The 19,348-nt window shown below is 47.0% G+C and overlaps 1 long non-coding RNA gene and 1 other non-coding gene across 2 annotated transcripts in view; one reads left to right on the top strand and one right to left on the bottom strand.

Moving 5' to 3' along the window:
- Positions 1 to 19,348, bottom strand: part of LOC132370345 (uncharacterized) — a 42,075-nt gene that overhangs the window by 22,257 nt on the left and 470 nt on the right. The window contains exon 2 of the long non-coding RNA XR_009504549.1: positions 19,096 to 19,226. This is a non-coding gene — a long non-coding RNA (uncharacterized LOC132370345). The remainder of the gene's footprint in view (positions 1 to 19,095; positions 19,227 to 19,348) is intronic.
- Positions 14,162 to 14,234, top strand: TRNAG-CCC (transfer RNA glycine (anticodon CCC)). The gene has a single exon. It is a non-coding gene; the product is annotated as a tRNA-Gly (tRNA).

Consider the following 19,348-nt stretch of genomic DNA (forward strand, 5'->3'; position numbering starts at 1 on the left):
CCCTTTGCAGCCATGCCTGTGGGAGGAGAGCCCAAGGCCACGGCGAGTGGGCTTAGCTTCAGAAGACACAGAGGCCTCTGAGGCCCAGGGGCTATAGGAAGGCAGGGACGGAGAAGAAAGGAACAGGCCTGGGGCTGGGAAGGGGCTCGAGGACTTAAAGGCAGGGCCGTCGGGCCTCACAGCACAAGCCAACCCAGAAAGACTGCGGGCCGGGGCTGCGGTGGGCTCCCGGGGCCAGTCCACGACGGCAGCCAGTTCCTCCCCGGTCACGTCAGGAGAGCTGAAAGGGACTGCGGCACGTCTGCAGGGACTTGGCTAGCTACAAAGAGGGCTGGGGCCGGCCCTGGTTCCTGCACACATGCCCAGAGCCCACCCCACCCAGCCCCTTCCCATTCCTCCTCACTCCTCTCCCACATCCCCCTTGGCCATCTTGGTCCTTACCTTAGGGCGTGGAATCCTTGCTCCGTAGAAAGAGAAAGAAGCCCCTCTCCACACATCCGTCCACTGAGACAGAGGAACATCTGCACATGGCGCAGCGTGAGGGTCTTCCCAACACCTAGGGGCTCCCTCGGGAAGGACAAGGGGGTCACCGTGGGGAGATGCAGGGACTTTCTCTGGCCAACCAATAAATGTACCCAGCATCCAGGGGACCCGTGACACACATCCTCCAGCCCCTGCCCCCCCCCAGCATGACGTCCCTGTCCTCACTGTGTCTGCAGCTCCCGTGTTGTGAGGAGCAGGTTTGTCTTTACATGTGAAAGAAGCAAGTCCCAGGTTAGGAGTAAACCACTTCCTCATCTACCGCTGAGGAATCAGTGGGCCTGGAGTCCTTCAGAGTTCTGGCAAAGCGTGAGGGTCGTCAGCTGCCTCCTGCTAACCCTGAAGCAGGGCTTCAGGACAAAGGTGGGATTGCCTCCTGCCCAGGGCTCTCAGGCCCCGAATGTCTCCCACCCCTCGGGAGTATCATGTCATGTGAAGACTCCCGGGAGGCGTCTTTGCCTGGCAAAGGGAAGACCTGGGGGCAGGGAAGCTATGGAAGTGGGCACATGCTGTAGAGGGCAGCGTAGGACCAACGGGAGAGTTCTGCGGAGGCCAAGTGTGACTCTACACCGGAAGGGGCCTTTGATGGCTGGAGCTGCCCAGCCGCAGAGGCAGGAGTATCTGGCAGTGGGCTTGGTCAGTGGAGGCCACCTGCCCAGCCTGCAGGAAAACAACTTCCTGAATTCAGTGGGAACCTGGGCTAGATGACCCTAGTCACTTCACCCTTCAGTGCCTCATTTTTCTGATTTCTAAAATAAGATGGGGGGGAGGGGGCGCATCTGGTGCTGCAGTGGTTAAGAACCCGCCTGCCAATGCAGGGGACACGGATTCGATCCCTGGTCCGGGAAGATCCCACATGCTGCGGAGCAACTAAGCCCGTGCACCACACCTACTGAGCCCATACACCACAACTACTGAGACAGTGCTCTAGAGCCCGCGAGCCACAACTACTGAGCCCAAGTGCCACAACTACTGAAGCCCGCGTGCCTAGAGCTTGTGCTCCACAACAACAGAAGCCACCACAGTGAGAGGCCCGCGCACCGCAACGAAGAGTGGCCCCCGCTCACTGCAACTAGAGAAAGCCCACGCCCAGCAACAAAGACCCAACACAGCCAAAAATAAATAAATAAATTTGAAAAAAAAACAAAAACAGAAGTGGTGACTTTGAGATAGATACAGAGTTAAAACTGGGAGGACTGGTGAACCTGAGTAAGGTCTGTGGATTTTACCAATATCGATTTTCCCAGTGTTGATACTGTGCTACAGTTGTATTAGATGTTACCACTGGGGACTTCCTTGGTGGTCCAGTGGGTGAGACTCCACGCTCCCAATGCGGGGGGCCCGGGTTTGATCCCTGATGGGGGAACTAGATCCCCGCATGCATGCCGCAACTAAAACAAAAAAGATCCCTCACGCTGCAACAAAGATCCCGCATGCCACAACTAAGACCCTGTGCAAACAAAATAAATATGTGTGTATATATATATATTTTTTTTTTAAATGTTACCATTGGGGGAAATTGGATGAAGGGTACGCAGGACCTTGTCATATTATTTTTATAACTGTTGTAAATTTTTAATTATTTTAAAATAAGGGTTTTTTTAAATTCTCAACAACCAAAAAAAAAAAAGATGGCAAGTACTAACTCCAGAAACGCCAGAGGGAGGAAAAAAAGAATTCTAATCATATAGCACATTACACAGCTTAGATGTGAAATATTTACAGAGTCATACTAATATAAACACTAAACAGTGATTTTAACCAAAAATTGTGATAAAGCTATATTGGAGGATGGGAGAAGGCTAAGTATATGTGTTTAGTGGGGGAGGAAATGGGCATTAAGAGAGCTAAACCTCATTTTCCAGAGGTGAAAGTCAACAGATAAGACTTAAAACTGAAAAATCAAGAAATAGCTAGCTATATGAGAAATTTTGAAATATAAAAATAAAGTAAATAGCAGAAAAACTAGCTGAAATAGTTGAGAGTAGTTGCTTTGGGGAATGAGAATGTAGGATGGGGTAACAGACTGCTTTTACATTATAAACCTAGTAATACTTTTAGTCTCTATTAGTTTGCTAAGCAATATAAATCAAATGTACTTAAAGAAATATATTAATGCCCAACCCAAAAAAAACAGAGAGGACTTGCTTACTAGTGGTTTAGATGGAGGTGGAGTGTTGAAAGGAAAGGAGACGAAATCCTGGATGACCCTTGGGTTTTTGCTTGAACAATTAGTGGATGGTGATGCCATGTGTTGAGACAGAGAAGGATGGGGAATACTGGGGTGGAGAAGTGGATTTGTTAAATCTGCGATGCCCATTAGATATCCAAATGGAGTATCGAGAAGACAGCTGGCTCTCCCAGTCCTGAGCACAGGTGAGAGATGGGGGTTAGAGAAAATTCGACAGACATCAGCATTTGGGTGGTAGGTACTGACCACGGGACAAGTAAGATCATGCAGGGAGGTGTTATAGAGAAATAATTGAGCCCAGACCTAGAATCTGAGGTGGTCCAATATTTAGCGTTTAGGGGGACGCAACGGAGATTAAAGAGCAGCCAGTGAGGAAAGAGGAAAGCCAGGGGTTAGCAGAGCCAGAGAAGGAAAAGTTTTAAAAAAGAGCAATCAACTAGGTCAACTTCTGTTAAGAAGTCAAGTAAGACGAGGACCAAGTTGTTGGTGACTATGGTAGCTGGTCTCCAAAGATGACCCCCTAAATAAAATATGCCCTTGTGTAATCCCATTCCCTTGGGCCTGGCATGGCCTTGTGTCTTGCTTATGACCAATAGCATATGATAGACATCATGCTACATGACTCCCAAAGTTAGGTCCTAAGAAGCCTTGCAGCTTCCACCTGGTTCTCCAGGAATGCTCACTCCTGGGACACACCCTCCTGGAACCTAGCTACCATTCTGAGAGCCCAAGTCACATAGTGGCCACATGTAGTCACTCCAGTCACCAGCCCCAGCTAAGCTCCCAGCCAACAGCCAAAATCCACTGCCGGCCGAGTCACCACGCCATCTTGGACATCCAGCTCAGGTGAGCCTCTGGATGACTCCTGGCCCAGCGGTTGCTGACTACAACCTCGTGAGAAAGAAACCCCAAGTGAGAAGTTCCCAGGTAAGCTCATCAACCACAGCAGCATGAAACACATTAATAAATTTTTTTAAAATACATTTATTTGTTTGTTTGTTTGTTTGTTTGTTTTTGGCTGTGTTGGGTCTTCGTTGCTGTGCACGGGCTTTCTCTAGCTGCAGCGAGCAGGGGCTACTCTTCATTGCAGTGCACGGGCTTCTCATTGCAGTGGCTTCTCCTGTTGTGGAGCATGGGTTCTAGGGCACTAAAATACTGAGCACGGGCTTCAGTAGTTGTGGCACACAAGCTCAGTAGTTGTGGCTCGCGGGCTCTAGAGTGCAGGCTCAGTAGTTGTGGTGCACGGGCTTAGCTGCTCCGCGGCATGTGGGATCTTCCCAGACCAGGGCTCGAACCCATGTCCCCTGCATTGGCAGGTGGATTCTTAACCACTGCACCACCAGGGAAGCCCATCAATAATTTTTTTTTTTTACACTTAAAAAAAAATCTTATTGAAGTATAGTTGATTTACAATGTTGTGTTAGTTTCAGGTGTACAGCAAAGTGATTCAGTTATACATATACATACATCCACTCTTTTTTAGGTTCTTTTCCCATATAGGTCATTAGAGAGTATTGAGTAGAGTTCCCTGTGCTAGACAGTAGGTCCTTATTAGTTATCGATTTTCTACATAGCAGTGTGTATATGTCAATCAAGTTAATAAATTGCTTAAAGCCGCTAAATGTTGGTGCAGTTTGTGATGCAGCAATAGTCACTTTAACAAGAGCAGTTCAGTGGAGGAGGGGTAACAGAGGCCAGTTTGGAGGGGGTGAGCGAGTGAATGGGAGGGTGTAGACTTCTCTTCCAGGAAGCTGAGCTGTGACTGGTGTGGGAAGCAGAGTCAAGGGGAGTCGTTTATCTTTAAGACGGGAGAGACTAGAGCATGGTGTACATTGATGGCAATTACTTATGAAGACAGGGAAAGACTGATGAACAAGGGGGAGAAGAAAATGAGGAAGCAGAGTCCTTGGGGAGGTGAGAAAGGAGGGATCCAGATGAGAAATAAAGGCAAAGGAGATGGGTGTGGAAGAGGGGAGGTTTGTGAACTTGAGGGTAGAAGTTCAGGGGTTTCCACACGAGTAGCAAGGCCATCAGCTAAATAAGAGGGTGAGGAGATGAAGGGAAGATGCAATAGGTTTGAAAAAAGTAGATAATAGAAAATAGGCATATCAAAAAGTAGGAGTGGTTCGATATTTTGTAATAACCTATAATGGAAAAGAGTCTGAAAAAGAATAGATACAGACATAGATATATGTGTAACTGAATCACTTTGCTGTACATCTGAAACTAACACAACATTGTGAATCAACTATACATCAATAAAAATTTTTTTAATTAAAAAAACCCACATGAAAAGATGTAGACATAGAGAATGGACTTGAGGACACGGGGTAGGAGGGGGAAGCCGGGGCGAAGTGAGAGTAGCATCGACATATATACACTACCGAATGTAAAATAGTTGGCTAGTGGGAAGCAGCAGCATAGCACAGGGAGGTCAGCTCGGTACTTTGCGATGACCTAGAGGGGTGGGATAGGGAGGATGGGAGGGAGGCTCAAGAGGGAGGGGATATGGGGACACATGTATGCACATGGCTGATTCGCTTTGTTGTACAACAGAAACTAACACGGTATTGTGAAGCAATTATACTCTAATAAAGATCTATTAAAAAAAAAAAAGACTAGGGCTTCCCTGGTGGCGCAGTGGTTGAGAATCTGCCTGCCAATGCAGGGGACAGGGGTTCGAGCCCTGGTCTGGAAGATCCCACATGCCGTGGAGCAACTAGGCCCGTGAGCCACAACTACTGAGCCTGCGCGTCTGGAGCCTGTGCCCCGCAACAAGAGAGGCAGCAACAGTGAAAGGCCCGCGCACCGCGATGAAGAGTGGCCCCCACTTGCCGCAGCTAGAGAAAGCCCTCGCACAGAAATGAAGACCCAACACAGCCAAAAATAAATAAATAAATAAATTTATTTTAAAAAAAAAAAGTACAAATAATTATTTTTGGCTGCATTGGGTCTTCGTTGCTGTGCACGGGCTTTATCTAGTTGCAGCGAGCGGGGGCTACTCTTCATTGTGGTGCACGGGCTTCTCACTGCGGTGGCTTCTCTTGTTGTGGAGCACGGGCTCTAGGCACGCGGTTTCAGTAGTCGTGGCACACGGGCTCAGCAGTTGTAGCTCGTGGGATCTAGAGCGCAGGCTCAGTAGTTGTGGCACACGGGCTTAGTTGCTCCGCGGCATGTGGGATCTTCCCGGACCAGGGCTCAAACCCGTGTCTCCTGCATTGGCAGGCGGATTCTTAATCACTGCGCCACCAGGGAAGCCCCAGTGGATTCTTTTTAAAATGCAATATGCACATTTAACCTATCAAATTCTTAAATTAATCAAAACCTTTATCCTCTTTATGGAAAAATCAAGGCCCTTAGGATATTATAACTCTACTTACCCCTTCCCACATACATGTTACTGTAGTCAGAAATTTTAATTTTATTTTTTTAAAAACTTTATTTTGAAAGCTACCATATGATCCAGCAATCCCACTCCCAGGCATATATCCAGAGAAAAACATGGTTTGAAAGGATACATGCACCCCAATGTTCATTGCAGTGCTCTTTACAGTAGCCAAGACATGGAAGCAACCTAAATGTCCATCAACAAAGGAATGGATAAAGACGTGGGGTACATATATACAATGGAATATTACCCAGCCATTAAAAAGAATGAAATAATGCCATTTACAGCAACATGGACCTGGAGATTATCATACTAAGTGAAGCAAGTCAGACAGAGAAAGACAAATATCATACGATATCACTTCTATGTGGAATCTAAAAAAGAAACTGATACAAATGAACTTATTTACAAAACAGAAACAGACTCACAGACTTAGAGAATGAACTTGTGGTTACCGGGCGGGGAAGGGTTGGGGGGAGGGATAGATGGGGAGTTCGGGATTGACATGTACACACTGCTATATTTAAAATAGATAACCAACAAGGAAAAATAATAATAATGTATTATGAATAACTTTATGACAATAAATTTGACCTTAAAAGAAAAAAAAAAAATAGCCTCCCAAGATTCTATACCCCTAATCCCTGGAATCTGTGACTGAGATGAGATGTCACCCCCATGACGGTGTTATGTTAAATGGCACAGTTGATCTTAAAAGAGGAATATTGTCCAGGTAGGCCTATGAAATCACATGAGTCCTTAAAAGCAGAGAACTTTCTCTGGCTAGTGGCGGAAGAGGAAGACAGAGATTTGAAGCACAAGGGTGACTCAACGTGCCATCACTGGCCACGTGAGAAGGACTGTGGGCAGCCTCTAGGAGCAGAAAGCAGAGCCCAACCAGCAGCCAGCAAGGAAACAGGGACCTCACACCCGTAGCCATAAGGAACTGGACTCTGGCAACAACCTAAATGAGCTTGGAAGTGGAATCTTGCCTCGAGCCTCCGGATAACAGCCAGCCTGGCCAGCACCTTGATTTTGGCCTTGTAAGACCCTGACCAGAGAACCAGCTGAGCCCACCAGAACTTCTGGCCTACAGACTGTGAGATAATACATGGGTGTCTTAAGCCATTAGGTTTCTGGTAATACGTTACACAGCAGTAGAAAACTAATATGGTGGGAAAATAAACATACCATGGAAACATAATAGAAGTGCTGGGCAGTGCTGAGTGTGACCCATCTGAGGTGTGTGGCCATGAATATAAAGGGGACTTAATTGGGTGAACTTCTGCAGGATCATTCACCTGCATGTGTGCAGGCATACCAAGGAAGGGCAGATGGCCTCAGGGAGGGTCCAGGTTTTTCCAGGCACGAGCAGCAGAGGGAAGGAGGGGCAAAGGAATAGAGGAAGTTAGCAAAGGAGTGATTAAAATGATCCATTTTAGGGACTTCCCTGGTGGTCCAGTGGTTAAGACTCCGTGCTTCTAATGCAGGGGGCGTGGGTTCAATCCCTGGTTGGGGAACTAAGATCCCACAAGATGCACGGGGCAGCCAAAAAATAAAAAAGAGTCTTAACTGGGTCAGGATGTGAAGAGGTCAGAGGGTGGGCAGATCACACATAGAGAGAGGAGGTAAAGGGGCCAAAAGCTGACAGGCCAGAGGGCTGCAAGGAGCATCCACATGGCTGTTGAAATCATGGAGGATGATGAAGGAGAAGGGGTAGGAAGGAAGACAGTGAGCCAGGAGACAAGTGACCTGCAGCCAGCACGTGACAGCAGTGAAGAAGGGTGGCAGTAGGGTAACTAGATGCCTGGAGATCCAGCTGGGGTGCTTGAAGGAGAGAGCAAGGGAGGAAGGACACTTACCCGACCTGTTGTGGGTTGAATTGTGGCCCACCCCCCAAAACAAAGATACGTTCAAGTCCCAATCCCCGGTACCTAAGAATGTGACCTTATCTGGAAATAGGGTCTCTGCAGATGTAATCAAGCTAAAATGGAGTCATAGGACTAGAGTGGACCCTAAACCAAAGACTGGCGTCCTCATAAGACAAGGGAAATTTGAACACAGAGACACAGGAGACACAGAGAGAAGACAGCCATGTCTTGGAGTGATGCTGCCACCAGCCAAGAATCACCTGGGGCCACCAGAAGCTGGAAGAAGCCAGGAAGGATCCTCCCCTAGAGGCTTCAGAGGGAGCCTGGCCCCAGCAACACCTCGATTTTGGACTTCTGGCCAAAAGTGTACGTGTAAGAAAACAAATTTCTGTTGCTTGAAGCCACCCAGTCATGGCAGCCCTAGGAAACCCAAACCCCACTTCCTGACCCTGAGGTGTGTGAGGGTCAGAGTAAAGGCAGACTCCACTGAAGGAGGCTTCAGGGGAAATGGTGTCCTCAGGGAACAGTGAGTTTCATTTAAGGCCGGAGCTCAAGAGAACCTCTGAAGAAGAGGCTGAGGATGAAGCAGAGCTTGCCCACCCCAGAGCAGTGTCTGGGCACAAGGGGGTTTAGGGGGTGGGGCGGGACCTGGCCCAGGCGAGGAGATGCTACAGGAGAGGTGTGCTGATAATGGATGCGCTGGACTCTCTGGATCTCTGGGGACTGAGCCAGACAGGTAGGACTGGCCTGACGCAGTCACTGGGGGACGGTAGGCAAACAGCTTAACTATGGCCTGATGCCCGGTCCCACTGTCCTGGGCTCCCGGTGTGTCAGCAGCAGGAAGGGCCAACTCTCGGGCAGCCTGAGCCCTGGCACATTCAGTACACTGCCCCCTCCTGCTGCGGGGCCTTCTGGGGCAGCTCCACCCCTCACACAGGGTGACACAGCCTCTTGGAGCCTCCGTGTCCTCTGACGACAACAGCCAGCGTCACAGCTCTGGGCTCAGGCTTCAGGCTTTACAGCTTCATGGTTTCCTGCCATCTAGACCCGAGCTGTCCAATATGGTAGCCACTAGCCACATGTGAGTATTTAGACTTAAACAAATTGCATTGAAGTAAACTAAAATTTCAGTTCCTCAGCCACGCCAGCCACATTTCAAGTGCTCAGTAGCACATGTGGCTGGTGGCGCTCCGTCCCCACAGAAAGTTCTATTGGACAGAGCTGGACCAGACCATGGGCGGGAACCATGGCTGTTCGAACCGCTGAGCTATCCCACCTCAGGCAAACTCATGAAGGGGAGGCAGGGCAAGGACAGGAGGGTCCTGAAAGGAACACTTCTCAGCCTCACTCCCTGAGGCAAGGGTCAGCTCCAGGAACGCTCTGAGCACCCCAACACCTCAGAGCCCAGAACACAGCATCGGGAGGCCTGGAGAGGGGAAAGCCTCTCGCCGCGAGTCTAAGGCCCACCACCCCCCATTCTTTACTTCCTGTCTCAGCACAACTGACAGTGGAAAGTCCACTTCATTCAGAGGCACAGGCTGGGGTACGCCTCTAACCCTAACAGCCACTCACCCAGACTCACAGCACACGCCAACTCATTTCATTCCCAAATGTCCATGTTAGCCAGCCGTGTGCGCCGTGAGTAGGCCTGTAGGACGTCCGCCATCCACCCCGCTCCCTCTCACCTTCCATCACCTCCAGCCCTCCGTGCCCCCGTCTCACACCTCGGCCCCTGTACACACCCGCTGGGCCCAGACCCAGCAAGAGCACTTGAAACTCAAAGCCAAGAAACGCTTTCTCCCCACTGCCTTCTAAAAAGCAAGAAGGTCAGAAGACAATTCCCATCCATCAGATCTAACATTCCTCTCAGCTCAGTGCTGGACACTTGCTCTACATCTAGGAAACTAAAAGCCCTTTGTGGTGATTTTCCCAAAGTAAAGAGTCAGCCACAAGGTGAAGTCTCTCCCTCGCTAGAAACTGAAAACTTGCAACTTTTAAAGGATGGTTTTGGGCTTCCCTGGTGGCGCAGTGGTTAAGAATCCGCCTGCCAATGCAGGCGACACAGGTTCGAGCCCTGGTCCAGGTAGATCCCACATGCCGCAGAGCAACTAAGCCCATGTGCCACAACTACTGAGCCCGTGCACCACAACTACTGAGCCTGCACTCTAGAGCCCGCGAGCCACAACTACTGAGCCCATGCGCCCACAGCCCGTGCTCTGCAACAAGAGAAGCCACTGCAATGAGAAGCCCATGTAACGCAACGAAGAGTAGCCCTTGCTCGCCGCAACTAGAGAAAGCCTGCGCGCAGCAACGAAGAAAGCCTGTGCAGTGCAGCCAAAAATAAATAAATTAAATAAATTAATTAAAAAGAAAAAATTACTATAGAATGGTTTTTCCTGCTCTCCTTATCAAGCTGTCAAAAATCATATGATCCAATCTCAGATAGGCACCCTTTATAGAGGGTTCCCCCAATTGGCTCAAAGACCATGATGGGACCAGTGGGGGCCATAGCATCTGGAAATCCCAAAGCTCAGAAGGCATCACTTGCCTGCAGAAGGTATCTGGCATGAGAAGAACTAACTACACATCACCTGCATCAAAACAAACTAGATTTACCACTCTCTTGTTGAAACTGCAGGGAAATCCTAAAAAGATGAAATCACCCAGGGATGATAAGTAGAAATTACAATATACATATTACTGCTAACTTCAGATCTGTAAAATGTTACTGATATTTCCTTTACTACGCGTGCTAAATGTTACTGTTGATTTTAGTCAGGATAAAATATTTACTGGGCATTAAATAGGTCACTCAGTCTTCCTAATCTTATTTTTTATCAGAGGTCTTCAACCGTAAAAACCTCCTACTGTTCCAGCAACTTGACCCTCGGGGTTGAGGAGAAAATTTTGCCAAACCAGGAGATTTATAAGAATGAAACTCTGAACTAAGACAGAAGCAATGGAGAGAGGAGAACCTTAGGGGAACAAAAGAAAGAAAATCAGAAAGCTATGATCCCCGGGGACTTCTCTGGTGGTCCAGTGGTAAAGAGTCCGCCTTCCAATGCAGGGTACGCAGGTTCCCACATGCCACGGGGCAACTAAGCCCACGCGCCACAACAACTGAGCTCGCACGCCTCAACTAGAGAAGCTGTGTGCCGCAATGAGGAGTCCACGCACCGTGGAGCCGCGTGCCACAACTAGAGAGAAGCCCACACACCACAACGAAGAGCCCGAAGATCCCATGTGTGGCAACCAATACCCGACGCAGCCAAGATAAATAAATAAATAAATAAATATTTTTTTTAATACAAGATATGATCCCCATGAGATGCAGTGAATACGGTGATATTTTTAAATATTATTTTTGTTGGCTTCCCTTTACGCCCATAGCCCCACTTTAACCAGCCAAGCTTTTGTGTTTATGCTTCAGTGGAAGGATGTGACAGCAAAAACCAGGGGAAAAAATGGGAAGCCACTTCTGGCTTTTACATCTCATTTGCCTAGACCCTTAATAAGACAGAAAGGAGCCACAGCCTGGACAGAAGATGTGGAGAAAATATCTTGGGTAGAGCCAGGCCTCCCATTGGCATGCCTACCAGCAGACACAAGCCAGAGGGAAAGCACAGAGACAGCAAAAAACCCAGAGAGGGTTTTGAGATCTGACCACTGTGGGTCCCCACCGCCCCATCCTGGGTAGGTCCTCAGATAGGGGACAGGTCCCCAGAAAGAGGAAATGACTGCAGAGAGCAGCCTATTTTGGACCCAGCTGGAACCCTGGACAGCATCACATTTTCTCATGCTACTCTGGGGCCTGGAAGCCGCAGAATAATTCTCAAGTGTCCCAGAATGACCCAGAGGTAGCAGAGACACATCAACCCTAAAGAGGCCACACAAGCAGCTACCAGGAAGCAGACATCCCAGTGGACACTTGGATGGCCACTTAATAACAAGGGCCACTTCCTCCAGGGCTTTAGCAAATACATATGGGACACCCCCTGGAGTTCAGGCAATCCCTGGAGAAAGGAGGGGCAATTCCACCAAGTGACTGAAACTCAGTGTCCACCACTGCAGTAGAATAGGGGCTGGCTCCAAATAGAAATGTAGTTATATTACAGAAAAACAATGTTATGTTTCCTGAGTTGGTAGACTAAGAGAATACCTCTGTTTGAGAACTATGGGAGGAGAGAAGTTGGAAACTAGCAAATTTCTGGTAGCAAACTGGATAGATGATGCCACCATTCATAGATGTGGGGATTAAAGGAAGAGGAACAAACGGTTGGAAAATGATAAGTTTAAGGTTTGGACGTGCTGAAATTGAGATACTGATGTGATGTCCAAGGGTATGTCAGGAGGCATTTGGATAATTATGACTGGTACTCAGGAGTGAGGTCCACCTGAAAGTACAGATTTGGGCATCGTCAGCCCATACAAGTAGTAGTTGATGGATGAGTAGCAGATCAGAGTGGTCTTAGGCACTCACTACATGCCAGGCACTATTGAGAGCTTTTCATGTATATGAACTCTTTTTTTTTTTTTTTTTTGGCCACTCCACACAGCTTACAGGATCTTAATTCCTCGACCAGGGATTGAATCCGCGCCCTCGCAGTGAAAGCACAGAGTCCTAACCAATGTGGGTCGCCAGGGAATTAGCGAGATTTTCATGCTTTTAAGGGGAAGAATTGGGAGACTTACATGTCAAAGGGAAAGGTGGCAGAAAATGAAAGTTTTAAAGACAGGACTCTACCCAGGGACAGTGGCTGAATGTGACGGGATAGAATACTGAATGGAGACACTTCCAATCCACGATTTCTAACCTCGGATGGGCCCTTGATGCTGCCTGACAATCCCACTGTATGTCCACAATTCATTCGCTCACTCTCCCACCCACTGGCACACGCTAGCTAGCTCTCAAAGGGCCAACCCCAGGCCAGCAGCCTCAGCATCTCCCAGAAACGTGTTAGAAATGCACATTCGCAGGCCCACCTCAGACCTCCAGAATCAGAAACTCTGGACAGGGCTTTAACAGACTCTCTAGGTGATTCCGATACACACTCAAAGTTAAGTGCCCCGAGATGACTAGTTTATTAACTAGCCCCGCGCACACCTCTCTAAATTTCCAGCCCTTCCTCCATCCTCACTCTCAGCTGACCTTGCTTCCTAATTCACTGAGCGAAAAGAGGCCATCCGAGAGAATGTCCACTAGCTCCCACCACATCCATCCACCTCCCTACATCAGTGCCCAAATACTGTGCCTTCTCTCTTCTTACTCTGGATGCACGTTTTGTGCCCTGGCCAAAGCCAAGCCCTCACTTCTGTACTAGATCCCATCCACTCTCACCTCATCAAGGACGTTGCTCCAGTGATCTCTCTCCCGCATCGTCTATTCTGACTCTACTGGCTTTTTCTCATCAACATACAAACATATAATCTCATCAACTTAAAAAATTTTCTTTGTAGCTGAGCAGGACCCTATGGGGCCCTCCCGGGACAGACCTTCCCATGTCCTCTGCCTGCCTCTTGTTTGTAGAAAAACTTTAGCCTCCTAGGGCTTCCCTGAGTTCCAAAGAACAAATTTAATCAGAGAAGTGAGAAAATGCAGAAACAAAGGAAAACAGTCAAACAAGACAAAATAATAAGAGTTTAGCCATTAAACCAAGTCAAGTACCTTTAGTTCCTCCTCAAGGGCTATAGATAATATTCTGAGCCATGTCCTTTGAGCTGTTTTGCAGATACTGAAACCCCCACCAGGTGGAAGAAGTTAACTGCATGCTGACCACAAACACTTAGACTCCAGACAGTTGGAACCAGAAGGTTGATGATAGTAACTCCTGATTATCTCACCACCAACCAATCAGAAGAATGTTTACCAGCTGATCACACACCCCCACAACCCGCTCCCTCACCCCATCTTTAAATCCTTTTCCTGAAAGTCATCAGGGAGTTCGAGTTTTTTTGAGCATTAGCTGCCTATACCCCTTGTTTGGCGTCTGCAATAAACATTGCACTTTCCTTCACTACAGCCCAGTGTCAGTAGATTGGCTTTACTGTGCGCAGGAGAGCAGACCCCAGGTTGTTTGGGTAACATCTTACCCTCACTTCTCCTTTTAGCTCCCACCCAATCTCTCTCCTTCCTTTACCACAAAATTCCTCCAAAGAGTTGTCTAGGGGACTTCCCTGGTGGTCCAGTGGTTAAGACTCTGCGCTCCCAATGCAGGGGGCCCAGGTTCGATCCCTGGTCAGGGAACTAGATCCTTCATGCTGCAACGAAGATCCCACACGTGGCAACGAAGATCCCATGTGCAGCAACTAAGACCCAGTGCAGCCAAATAAATAAATAAATATTTTTTCAAAAGAGTTGTCTATACCTTGTCCCTCCCTCTCCTCCCATTCTTTCTTGAACCACCCACAATCCAACTTTCACTCCACCACTACCAAAACCATTCTTGTCAAGGTCACCAACAACCTCATCTTACTTAACCCACATGCAGCATTTGACACAATTGATCTTTCCTCCTTGATAGGTTTTCATCTCTTGGCTTTCAGCATACCATCACCTCCTGCGGTTTTTTCCCCTACTTCACTGGCCATTCCTTTCATGTCCTTTGATGGTTCCTACTCACTTCTAAAACCATTTAATGTTGGAGAGCTCCAGGATTCAGTCCTTGCACATCTTTTCTTTTCTATTTATATTTGCTCCCTTGGTGATCTCTTCTAATCTCATGACTTTAAATAACATCCATATGCTGATGACTCTCAGTTCTGTATCTCCAACACAGACTTTGCCAAACGTGTATATCCAGCCTCTTTCTTGGCATCTTGACATGCCTAATAAACATCTCAAACTTAATATGTGTTAAATCAAGTTTCTGGCCTCCCCGCCACTCCCAAATCTGCTCCTTCCACAGCCTATACATCCTCAGTTAATGTTCAGACCAAAAAATCCTTTTTTCTCACACCACCTAATCCATCAGGAAACTCTGTTGGCTCTACATTCAAAATACATCCAGAATCCAACCACTTCTCACTTCCTCTCCTGCTACCACATTAACCTGAGCCACCATCACCTCTTACCAGATGATTGCAGTGACCTCCTAAACAGTCTCCTCCTCTACTCTGGCTCTCTTCAGGTCTGTCCTCCGTACAGTAGCTAAAGGGACTCTGTTAAAGCAAAAATGACATCCATGTCCCTCTTCTGCTCAAAATCCTCCAATGGCTCCTATCTCAGAGTAAAAGTTAAAGTCATTGAAATGGCCTAGGGCCCTGCAAGGCGAGGTCCCTCCCTTATCTCTTTGACTTCATCTTCCACTCTCTGCATTCCAGCCACACTGACCTTCTTGCTCTTCCTCGAAGGTGGCAAGCGCATGCCTATCTCAGCACATTTGCGTTTACTGTTCCCTCTACTTAGAACATTCTTTGCCCAGATTTCTAGATGGCTCACTCCTTCACCTCTTTCAGGTCATTCAAATGTCACCTTCTCATTGAGACCTCTGATGACACGTTATACACTCTGTATCATCCCCCCTGCTTTATTTGCCTCCACAGCTCTTACTGCCATCCAATACTATATATTTTACTTATTTCCTTATTTGGTTACTGTCTTCTACTTCTACTAGAATGTAAGCCCCTTAGCTTACTTTGCCTGTTTTATTCACTGTTATATCCTCAGTTCCTAGAAGACTACCTGGCGTGTCCAGTAGCTGTCCGTAAAATGCAATGGAATGAGGGTCCGAAGGTAAGCAGATGGGGTAGAAGAGAAAGAGAACTGGAGAAAGAGAACTAGGCATGGCTTTCTTGATGGAAGAGAAGTCATTTTTGGCCTAAGCTATTTTGTGATCTAAGCCTGGCCACGATGCCAGCCTTTGAACAAGTCCCAGTAATTAATGAGATTAAGGGAAGGGAGGGAATGCAGAAACAAAGGAAAAGCAGTCAAGAAACAATAGTTCAAACAACGAAAAATCAAAAAGAGAAATTAAGGAAACACTCCCATTTACCATTGCAACAAAAAGAATAAAATACCTAGAAATAAACCTACCTAAGGAGGCAAAAGACCTATATGCAGAAAACTATAAGACACTGATGAAAGAAATCACAGATGACACAAACAGATGGAGAGATATACCATGTTCCTGGATTGGAAGACTCAACATTGTGAAAATGACTATACTACCCAAAGCAATCTACAGATTCAATGCAATCCCTATCAAATTACCAATGGCATTTTTCACAGAACTAGAACAAGAAATTTTACAATTTGTATGGAAACACAAAAGACCCCGAATAGCTAAAGCAACCTTGAGAGAGAAAAACGGAGCTGGAGGAATCAGGCTCCCTGACTTCAGACTGTACTACAAAGCTACAGTAATCAAGACAGTATGGTACTGGCACAAAAACAGAAATATAGATCAATGGAACAAGACAGAAAGCCCAGAGATAAACCCACACACATGGTCACCTTATCTTTGACAAAGGAGGCAAGAATATACAATGGAGAAAAGACAGTCTCTTCAATAAGTGGTGCTGGGAAGACTGGACAGCTACATGTAAATGAATGAAATTAGAACACTCCCTAACACCATACACAAAAATAAACTTAAAATGGATTAAAGACCTAAATGTAAGGCCAGACACTATAAAACTCTTAGAGGAAAACATAGGCAGAACACTCTGTGACATACATCACAGCAAGATCCTTTTTGACCCACCTCCTAGAGAAATGGAAATAAAAACAAAAATAAACAAATGGGACCTAATGAAACTTCAAAGCTTTTGCACAGCAAAGGAAACCATAAACAAGACGAAAAGACAACCCTCAGAATGGGAGAAAATATTTGCAAACGAAGCAACTGACAAAGGATTAATCTCCAAAATATACGAGCAGCTCATGTAGCTCAATATCAAAAAAACAAACAACCCAATCCAAAAATGGGCAGAAGACCTAAAAGACATTTCTCCAAACAAGACATACAGATTGCCAACAACACATGAAAAGATGCTTAACATCACTAACCATTAGAGAAATGCAGATCAAAACCACAATGAGGTATCACCTCACACCAGTCAGAATGGCCATCAACAAAAAATCTAGAAACAATAAATGCTGGAGAGGGTGTGGAGAAAACGGAACCCTCCTGCACTGTTGGTGGGAATGTAAATTGATACAGCCACTATGGAGACCAGTACGGAGGTTCCTTAAAAAACTAAAAGTAGAACTACCATATGACCCAGCAATCCCACTACTGGGCATATACCCTGAGAAAGCCATAATTCAAAAAGATACATGTACCACAATGTTCATTGCAGCACTATTTACAATAGCCAGGACATGGAAGCAACCTAAATGTCCATCGACAGATGAATGGATAAAGATGTGGCACATATATACAATGGAATATTGCTCAGCCATAAAAAGGAACGAAACTGAGTTATTTGTTGTGAGGTGGATGGACCTAGAGTCTGTCATACAGAGTGAAGTAAGTCAGAAAGAGAAAAACAAATACCGTATGTTAACGCATATATATGGAATCTAAAAAAAAATGGTACTGATGAACCTAGTGGCAGGACAGGAATAAAGACGCAGACATAGAGAATGACTTGAGGACATGGGGGAAAAAAAGAAACAATAGTCCAGTAAGCAATAGTGAACAATAGTTTAATAAAACAGAGTCCTAGTTCCTCCTCAAGGGATATACATAACAATCTGATGCAAGTCTTTGAGTTGGGCTTGAACTAAGGCCCCCAACCAGGTGGAAGATGGTAACTATCTGCTGAGACCCTAGACTGGTATGAACCTAAGGAATGATGTTGATCTTTTCTGACACTCTAATTTCAATCAACTAAAGCTCTCTGTTAAACTTTGACCCAATTATTTTTTTATTTTTTTTTTAAATTTTATTTATTTATTTTTGGCTGCGTTGGGTCTTTGTTAATGCTTGCAGGCTTTCTCTAGTTGCAGCGAGTGGGGGCTACTCTTCGTTGAGGTGCGCGGGTTTCTCATTGTGGTGGCTTCTCTTGTTGCAGAGCATGGGCTCTAGGCACGCGGGCTTCAGTAGTTGCAGCACGCGGGCTCAGCAGTTGTGGCTCGTAGGCTCTAGAGCTCAGGCTCAGTAGTTGTGGCGCACGGGCTTAGTTGCTCCGCAGCATGTGGGATCTTCCCAGACCAGGGCTCGAACCCGTGTCCCCTGCATTGGCAGGCGGATTCTTAACCACTGTGCCACCAGGGAAGCCCAACTTTGACCCAATTCTATGCTGAATTCCGCTCAAGCCCCGTCACGAATACACAAGCACTCTTAGCTTAAAACTTCCCCAGTTTTGCTGTTCAGGGAGAAACTGCTTTAGGAAAGATCCCTTGCATTCTCCGTACTTGCTGCAAGTAAAACATTCTTCCTTCTCCTGATCTTTGGCCTGGTTGTGTCTTTTGGCTCAACACCCACCAAGAGGCGAACCCAGTTTTTGGGTAACATTAAGGAAACAAAAGAGTTGAGATCCAGAAGGGATTTGTCTTCGACAAGAAAGAGGGACACCTCTTTCACTCAGCTATGTTTGTACACAGAACTTTAAGTGTTTCCCTCCTGATTGCCTCTAGTTTCTCTAGGAAACAGAAGACTTGAAGGACTTGAGGAGGGTGGTGATGGACAGAAATACCAGCCAAAGAGAAGAGAAGGAGCTAAGGACACTTGGAAGGATTGATGGTCCAGGTGAAATTGAAAACCTGGACTTGCCTTGGCACCAATCTACCTGGCTGTGTGGTTTTCTTCATCACTGTGGAGGATGGGGTAAAGGTTATACACAAAGAATGGGAACCGCAAAAATTCAAGTTTCCTTTCAGCTTTTTCTTGAAAGACAAAAGAGAATCTCTTCCACTGACTCAGTGCCACCGTTTACCCACTCAAGGAGGCACCATCAGTCACTGGTCTCGTGCGAGTAAAACGAGCAGAGAGTAGAGAAAGAGGAGCGAAAAAGAGAAGAGGCAGAAGAACTGGCCCTCTCCCAGCCCGGTGGGAAGGAGCGGTAACATTTAGCCTTCCCTAAAAGCTGAAAGCTGATACATACGCCCTGGGATTCAACTTCTGAGCCTTCTCCCCATGACCCTTCCTCTTTCCCAATACCTTGCAGCTGTCCCGTCGTGTCATATTCAGGTCCACTTCAGGTGCTCCACCCCCTCCAAACTCGCGTGCCTTTCCTCCACGTGGTTCTCTGCATATATCGGTCGCCTGAGAGATCCTGGCCGGGCGGGGCTCTAATGACGCCACAATAGGAACAGGCCAATAGCAGTGACGCGTCTCAGTGACGCGAGACGCGGGCTGTCGCTTTGCCCGCCCCGGCGCAATGAGGCGGCTGCCCGCTGGGTGGCGCCGATTT

Source organism: Balaenoptera ricei, chromosome 8, assembly GCF_028023285.1.
Source record: "Balaenoptera ricei isolate mBalRic1 chromosome 8, mBalRic1.hap2, whole genome shotgun sequence".
NCBI lineage: Eukaryota > Metazoa > Chordata > Mammalia > Artiodactyla > Balaenopteridae > Balaenoptera > Balaenoptera ricei.